This window comes from Mustela nigripes, chromosome 6 (genome assembly GCF_022355385.1).
Source record: "Mustela nigripes isolate SB6536 chromosome 6, MUSNIG.SB6536, whole genome shotgun sequence".
NCBI lineage: Eukaryota > Metazoa > Chordata > Mammalia > Carnivora > Mustelidae > Mustela > Mustela nigripes.
In genome coordinates this window covers 75598101-75606487 of record NC_081562.1, presented here as the reverse complement: position 1 = coordinate 75606487, position 8387 = coordinate 75598101, and the positions used below count along the sequence as shown (strand labels likewise).

Sequence of the window (8387 nt, the reverse complement as noted above, 5' to 3'; positions counted from 1 at the left end):
TAGGCTGGAAAGTCTTACCATAATAAGCCCATGCCAGGAATGTGATAAGTAAGGAAAAAACTGAAAAGGAAGATAAATTAATGTAGGAAGTTATACTGAGAAAATGTGACCACCTAATGATCACCATCAGTTTTGGCCATTTGAAATATGAGAATATAGAAGTATCTGAAGAAGGAGAAGGCAGGAGCGACTTGTTTGCAAGATAATAATATAAGCAGTACCATTTATTCAGATCCTATTATGTTTTAGGCATTCTCCAGAGGCAGTTTATACATACATATATATTACTTTATCCATTGAAAGGTAGGCATTACTCTCTTAATACATAAGCAAACAGTGTCACTGCAAGATTCCTTGATTTGCCCAAGGTGATAGAGCTATTAAGTGGCAGAGTCAGGTTTTAAACCGAGGTTTAAAAATCCTGTAGTTGTCACTCTATGTTACACGGGTCTTAGCGAGTCTGGGTCTTGATATTATTCTAAGAGAGGAACTTGTTTGATGATGTCTATGCCCAAAGAAAACTATTAATTCCATGGAAGTTCTATTCAATGAGATTTTTGTCTCTTAGGTTGAGTAGCAGATTTTGTTCCCAAGGGAAGAGCCCTAAAGAATTTCAAAAGAAAGAGTAACTTCAGGGTACAGCTTCCCCCAAACAGAAGACATGTGACCCTCACAAATTCCAAGTCATGACAGTCACATGAAAAATATTGGACTCTATATAAACAATCTTGAAAAATAATATAGTAACTCATTTAATAGCTAATGCACAAACTGCTTAAGAGGAATGAAATTCTATTTGCACTGGAAAAGGATGGGGTTCTTCATTTACTGCCCAATGAAATAGTTACTTGTGATGTTTTCAAAGGGTGTAGGTATTTGTTAGTCCATATGTTTAACATTTAAGTTTTACTTTAAAATTTGGGTCTTGGGGCAGGGTGGTGGCTCAGTTGGTTAAGCATTGGCCTTAGGTTCAGGTCATGATCCTGGAGTCCCTGGATTAAGCTCCAAATGGGCTTCTCCCTCTGCCCCTCTCCCTGCTCATTCTCTCTCTCCTTCTTTCAAATAAATAAATAAAATCTTTTTAAAAAAATAAAATAAGATATGGATCTTGGGGAGCCTAACTGACTCAGCTCGGTAGAGCATATGACTCAATCTTGGGGCTGTAATTTCGAGCCTCATGTTGGGTGTAGAGATTACTTAAAAATTAAAAAAAAAATCATAAGAAAAAATAAGATCTGGGTCTCACACTGTATTTCCAAAATGAGTAACTGACATTTTACTGTGTGGCAGCAGCTTCACTTAGTTTTATTATTTTGAAAAACTTAAATGTAATAGATTTTTACCAAGTGACAATTTCTCTGCATGAGAGAAAATTTAAATATTTTCTTTGTATATTTTACAAAACTGAATAGATACTATAACATTAAGAACACAAATATGAGGGGTGCCTGAGTGACTCAGTGTGTTAAAGCCTCTGCCTTCAGCTCAGGTCATGATCTCAGGAGCCTGGGATTAAGCCCCGCATCATCGGGCTCTCTGATCAGTAGGCAGCCTGCTTTCCCCTCCATCTCTGCCTGCCTCTCTGCCTAATTGTGATCTCTGTCTGTCAAATAAATAAATAAAATCTTAAAAAAAAATAAAGAACACAAATATGAAAAAATATGAAATTGAAGAACTTTCCTGCATGAGAACAATTGCTTGAAAAATACACCCTTAATTGTACTACAGAAGGAACAGAAGAGTGCTCATAAAATAAAATTACCTATTTTTACATTAAATAAATAGGAAGCAGGGGCGCCTAGGTGGCTCGGTTGATTAAGCATCCAACTCTTGATTCTGGCTCAGAGCATGCATGATCTCAGTGCTGTGAGATCAAGCCCCACATCAGGCTCCACACTCAGTGGGAAGTCTGCTTGAGATTCTCCCTCTCCTTCTGTCCCTCCCCTGACTCGAGCACACACACTGTCTTTCAAATAAATACATCTTTAAAAAATAATAATAATAACTAGGAGTCAGGGTGAGATAGTGAAACGGAGACCTGGGTTTTAGTTCTAGTTCTTCCAACAACCATATCGTGGGTAAGTTTCAAAAATAAGGGGGTTGGATTTGGTGATCTCAAGTGTTCTATGCAGCTTGCTCTATATATCTAAATCTCCTAAGAGCTGGATGAGTAACTTGCAAAACATTTTCTCAAGCACGGATAGAATCATAACTACTTGAGTCACTGAAAGTTTCACTGGACAAGTTCCTCATGGGGGTGCCATATGAGGAGATCCTTCCTTGGCTTGGTATATGCAGAATGATGTAATGTTTTAATAGGCCCCACCTTGTCTGGTGGAATCACTTTATCAGTTGCTTTCTGGCTGACAGCACTGAAAGAAGTACTCAAAGTGGCCTGTACATGAGATTTAAAATCCTTTTATTATGCTGCATGAGGAATTTAGAAAAACCAACATTCCAATGTATTCCAAATGAAAAAATACCACTATCTGTCGCCATTTCTGGTGCTGACCATGACAAGGTGTGTTCTGTGTAAAACACCCAGTCACACAGATAGAGGTTTACTTAGCAAGAATTCTCAATCAGTGAGGAATAAGCCCTAATGATCTTATAATTCCTATTATCATCATGCAATTACACGATGAGTTCCTTTGAGGAAGGCTTTTTGAAACTTATTCCAAGTAATATGGAAAGGCTGGCATTTAGCCATGGTTGAAGAATCGTCAGAGTTTTCTGTGTAGGTGGGGGAAACTGCTTTGCTAAACACACAACTGAAATATTCCCTCAATGTAATAAAGTAAATAGGTTTCATGTTTCCCTGGCACTCTCTCCTCTCTTTTTGATCATCTCTTTCTTTACTCATGTTGCTTTTATTTATTTATCTTGTTTGTTTGTTTGTTTTAAGTAAGCTCTATGTCCAACATGGGGCTTGAACCTACAACCCCAGACCAAGAGTTGTATGCTCGGGCGCCTGGGTGGCTCAGTGGGTTGAGCCGCTGCCTTCGGCTCAGGTCATGGTCTCAGGGTCCTGGGATCGAGTCCCGCGTCGGGCTCTCTGCTCGGCAGGGGGCCTGCTTCCCTTCCTCTCTCTCTGCCTGCCTCTCTGCCTACTTGTGATTTCTCTCTGTCAAATAAATAAATAAAATCTTTAAAAAAAAAAAAAAAGAGTTGTATGCTCTACCAACTGAGCCAGCCACGGGCCCTGCCTGTGTTGTTTTTAAAACCAAGAAGTATACGCAAGAAAAATCAGACCACAAATGTTCAATTATCCTTATCAGCTTTTACTCAAATTTCACTTTTCTCACTTTAAAGTTATAAGCCAGCCCTCGTCCTCCTTTAAAATTTGAGGATTTGAGTTTTACTTGAGAACTATAGATAAGGCTGGGGCACCTGGTTGGTTGGTTAAGGTCAGACTCTTGGTTTCTGCTTAGGTCATGATTTCAGGGTTGTGAGATGGAACCCCAGGTGGGGCTCTGCACTCAGCAGGGAGTCTGCTTGAGATTCTCTCTTCCTCTACCCCTCCCTGCCCTTCTTTGTCTCTCTCAGATAAATAATCTTTAAAAAAAATTAAAAAGAGCAATACCTGGGTGGCTCAGTTGATTAAGTGTCTGCCTTCAGCTCTCGTAATGATCTCACGGTCCTGGGATTGAGCCCCACATTGGGCTCTCTGCTCAGCAGGGAGTCTGCTTCTCCCTCTGCCTGCCATTCCCCCTGCTTGTGCTTGTCCTCTCTCTCTCTCTGACAAATAAATAAATAAATAAATAAATAAATAAATAAATATCAGGCAATCACTATTTATGACTCATAGACTAAGAGTATTGTATATATTTCTTCTTACCTATACCATCCGCAATCAGGAAAAATGAACAGTATTTGTTTTTTACATTTCTCTCTGTAGATCATAAATCTGGTTCAGTTCCACAAACATGTATCAAATACTATACTAGGTACTGGAAGCACAAAGATTAAAGAAGAATGGTTATTGCTCTCATGGAGATTATAGTTAAATAGAAATATAATTATAGTAGTAATGATAATGTATAACATTTATTGAATGATTACTATGATGCCAAGCAGCTCTAAATGTTTTAGACAAATTATCTCATTTAATTACCTCTGGAATAAGGATTATTATTTTACAGGTGAGTAAATTGAACATTGAGGGAAGTTTTGCAACTTGTCCATGGTCATGCTTGCAATGAATGAAAAAGTTGTGTTGAAACTTGGTCTCTCAACTCTAGAACCTCGTATTCTTAATCAGTACTTTATTTATTTTAAAGATGTTATTTCTTTATTTAACAGAGAGAGACAGTGAGAGAGGGAACACAAGCAGAGGGAGTGGGAGAGGGAGAAGCAGGCTTCCTGCCAGTCAGGGAACCTGATGTGGGGCTGATCCCAGGACCCTGAGACCATGACCTGAGCTGAAAGCAGATGCTTAATGACTGAGTCACCGAGGCGCCCCCTAATCAGTACTTTAAAGTCTTCTAGGAGTACATCTAATAAGGTAAGAGAAGTGATGACATCTCAAAGAAGGACTCGGTAGCAATCTATGACTCTGGGGATGTCTTATCAATGACATAGAATAGGCAATGCAAGTAAGATGGAGATGGTCAATGGATTCTAGGCCTTCATACAGAATCAGACCAAGCTTTGATCAAAAAATAAAATACTATATTCTTTCATTTCATTCTCTAATTCAGGTATTTACAGAGCACTGGGTGGAATGTAGGACAGGGAAGAACATGGCTCCTGTCCTTAGAGATCTTCATTCATACATAACAGTAATTCATATATAATCCAGAAACTTTACATTTCCAGGAATTTGTAAAAGCAAACAAAACAAAAACAAAAACAAAATTATCCAGGCACAAGAGTTATTGTTTCTGTCTTTATTTTATTTATTTATTTATTTATTTATTTATTTATTTATTTATTTAAGAGACAGAGAACAAGAGAGAGAGAGCACAACGCAAGACTCAATTCCAGGACTTTGGGATCATGACCTGAGCCAGTAGTTAAACCAGCTGAGCCCCTCTTGTGACTCTCTTGTTGCTATCTTTAATACCTTTAGTTGGAGTATTTGAGTTCTTTGGAGAAAATACCAAGGATAAAGCTGCAAAGCAAAATGGAGAGGTAGATTGAAGAAAATCTCTATCTTAACAGTTTTTATAGCATTTAAGAAATAAAACACAATTAAGGAAGACTCATTAGAATTTAGCCAGAATAAATATTTTTAAAATTTCTAGAGATAAGGGGCACCTGAGTGGCTTAGTTGGCTAGGGGTCTGCCTTTGGCTCAGGTCATTATCTCAAGGTCCTGGGATTGAGTCCTGTGTCCAGCTCCCTGATTAGTGGGGAGTCTTCTGCTCCTTCTCTGTCTAGCCTTCCCCCTCTTGCCCTGCTAGTGCTATCTCTCCCTCAAATAAATGGATAAAGAAGATGTGGTCTGTTTATACAATGGAATATTACTCATCCATCAGAAAGAATGAATATATAACCTTTACACCAACATGGATGGGACTGGAGATTATGCTAAGTGAAATAAGTCAAACAGAGATAGTTAATTTTCATATGGTATTACTTATTTGTGGAACATAAGAAATAGCATGGAGGCCATTATGAGAAGGGAAAAATGAAGGGGGAGAAATTGGAGTGGGAGACAAACCATTAGAGACTATGGACTCTGGGAAACAAATGGAGGGAAGGGGGTGGGATGATGGGTGAGCCTGGTGGTGGGTATTAAGGAGGGCACAGATTGCATGGAGCACTGGGTATTATATGCAAACAGTGACTCATAGAACACTACATCAAAAACAAATGATTACTGCATGGTGACCAATATCACACTGTAAAAATCAAAGTAAGTAAGTAAATAAATAAAGTCATCTAAAAAATTTTTAGAGATTAATATTAAAAAACTTACTGTCTGCTACAATTTTTAAGGTATATCAAGACTTTACTCAGAAGAATGTACTTTATGGGAAAAGTTTGATGGTGAAAAATGATATTTTTTTGAGGTGAGACACTAATAGGCTTTATAATCCATGGAAGGATATTGAAAATTAAGGACCAAAAACAAAGATAGAAAAAAAATATTTGTGGAAAGTTTTTTAATTATTGTTCCCAAAATAGTAAATACACATTTCTTTTTTATAATAACTCCAAGTTAATCAATGTTTTATAAAGACTAGGGGAGGAAATTGAATTTTAACTCTAACTGTGCAAGTTCACTTGAATAGTATTTAATATTTAGTCTGAACACAGTTTTCTTTCTTTTTCAAATATTTTTTTAAAATTTATTTATTTGAGAGAGAGAGAGGAAAGAGTTCATGAGCAGGGGTGGGGACAATGGGAGAGGGAGAATCAGATTCCCTTCTGATCAGGGAGCCCAATGTGGGGCTCCATGTGGGGCTCCATATGGGGATTGATCCCAGGACACTGAGATCATAACCTGAGCCTAAATATGATATTTATCCAACTGAGCCACCCAGGGTCCCCTGCTTTTTTTTTTTTTTTTAAATTACATCCATAAACAAGTTTAACAGATGAACTGTTCTTACTGCCCATAGACTCTGGGATGTACAAGAAGAATACATATTCTTTTAAAATCAGTGAATAATGAAGTATGGTTAAGAGGCTTAATTTTCTTAAATAACCCTATCAGAATATGAACATTTCAATATATGTTATTTTCTTTCATATGATCTCTGTACAGCATCAAGATCAATTGCTTGATCTATTGAGGCTACTGCTACAAATAATTTTAGAAATGCTCATTTGGGAATAGCCATCCAATTCTGAATTGCATTTTAAAAAATTAACTATTTGTGAAACTTTATCCTTTGAAAGTGGTTTAATTTTTGGAGTAAAGCTAAAATCATTGAGCCAAGTCTGAGGAAAAAGAAAGATTGCTTGTAATTAAAAATGAACTGTGTGTCTAAAGTAATAAGACTAATTCTGATATGAGGCTTACAGGAAGTAGAGAAGTGATGAAAGGAAAGGCATGTTGCACAATGATTTGCTTGATTAATGCTAAGTGGGTGATCAGCTAGATTACTGACTGATGGTGGAAGAGATTTGAGTAACTTGTTCATGGTGAACTCAGCAGAATAAATAGTAGAATCCACAGGTGAGCTTTTATTTGAGGACATACTCACCTAGGTGGTGCAATCACTGCTTGTCTGCTGCACTAACCAAAATGATAAGTCTTATAGTGGGGCAAAGGGCAAAAAGAGAATGTGGGATTATGGTGGTAAAGGGAAAGGTTCTGTGTATTTTTAGATTAAATGAATAATGTAAAATTTCATTTTTACTAGAAGGTTTGAGAACAAAAGCTTTCTGCTAAAATCAAAGTACATAATTTACCCAATTATATTGAATGATGAGGAGAAATAGAGAACAACACTATTCTCCCTTTTACCTTTGTTATCAAATTAAGATTCAAGAAATAACTAAAACAGTTTTTCAGGGGTGCCTGGCTGGCTCAGTCTGTTGGGCATCTGCTTTTGGCTCAAGTCATAATTTCAGGGTCCTGGGATCAAGCCCCACATCAGGCTTTCTGCTCAGTAGGGAGCCTGCTTCTCCCTCTCCCTTTGGCTCTTTCCCTGCTTATGCGCTCTCTCTTTCTCCCCACCTCCCTCTGCTCTCCCTCTCTCTCAAATAAATAAATAAAATGTTTTAAAGCAAATAAAACAGTTGTTCACAAGCATCATTCAAATGCTCCCTGCTGTCTTCTCTTTTGAAAACTAGCACTTCTGCTCAAACTATCATTTGTAATATTCCTTTACAAGAGAAAACTCTCAGAAACATATAATAGATACATTTGCAGTCATTAATTTAAAATACATATTTGAAATACAGTTAGGATAATGATATCTTCAATTGGCATAGTACTTTGAAGTTTTCAAATTACTTTCCTATTTCTGTGGCATATAAGCAGGAAAGATGTATCACTTAATTTTTTTCTCCAGAAAAACAGACCTGTAAGGGATAGATTGGATAGATTGGATGGGTAGGTAGGTAGGTAGATGTAGGTAGATTTATATTAAAAAATTGGCATACATAATTATGGAGGATGGCAAGCTTAAATAAAAACTGTAGGGCAAGCTAGCAGGCTAGAAATTCAGGCAGGATTTTTATGTCTTGAGGCAGAATTCTTTCTTTTCAGAGAAATCTTGGTCTTTACTCTCAAGGCCTTCAACTAATTGGGTGAAGCCCACCCACATCGTCAAGGGGTAATCTTCTTCTTCTTCCTCTTCTTCTTCTTTTTTTTTTGGTATAAGTTTTTAATTTTAACTCCAGTATAGTTACCATACATGTCATATTAGCTTTTTTTGTATAAGTTTTTAATTTTAACTCCAGTATAGTTACCATACATGTCATATTAGC

General features: G+C 37.2%; 1 long non-coding RNA gene across 1 annotated transcript in view; it reads right to left on the bottom strand.

Moving 5' to 3' along the window:
* Positions 1-5017: 5017 nt before the first annotated feature.
* Positions 5018-8387, bottom strand: part of LOC132019589 (uncharacterized) — a 42965-nt gene continuing 39595 nt past the window's right edge. Inside the window, exon 4 of the long non-coding RNA XR_009404809.1 lies at positions 5018-5113. This is a non-coding gene — a long non-coding RNA (uncharacterized LOC132019589). The remainder of the gene's footprint in view (positions 5114-8387) is intronic.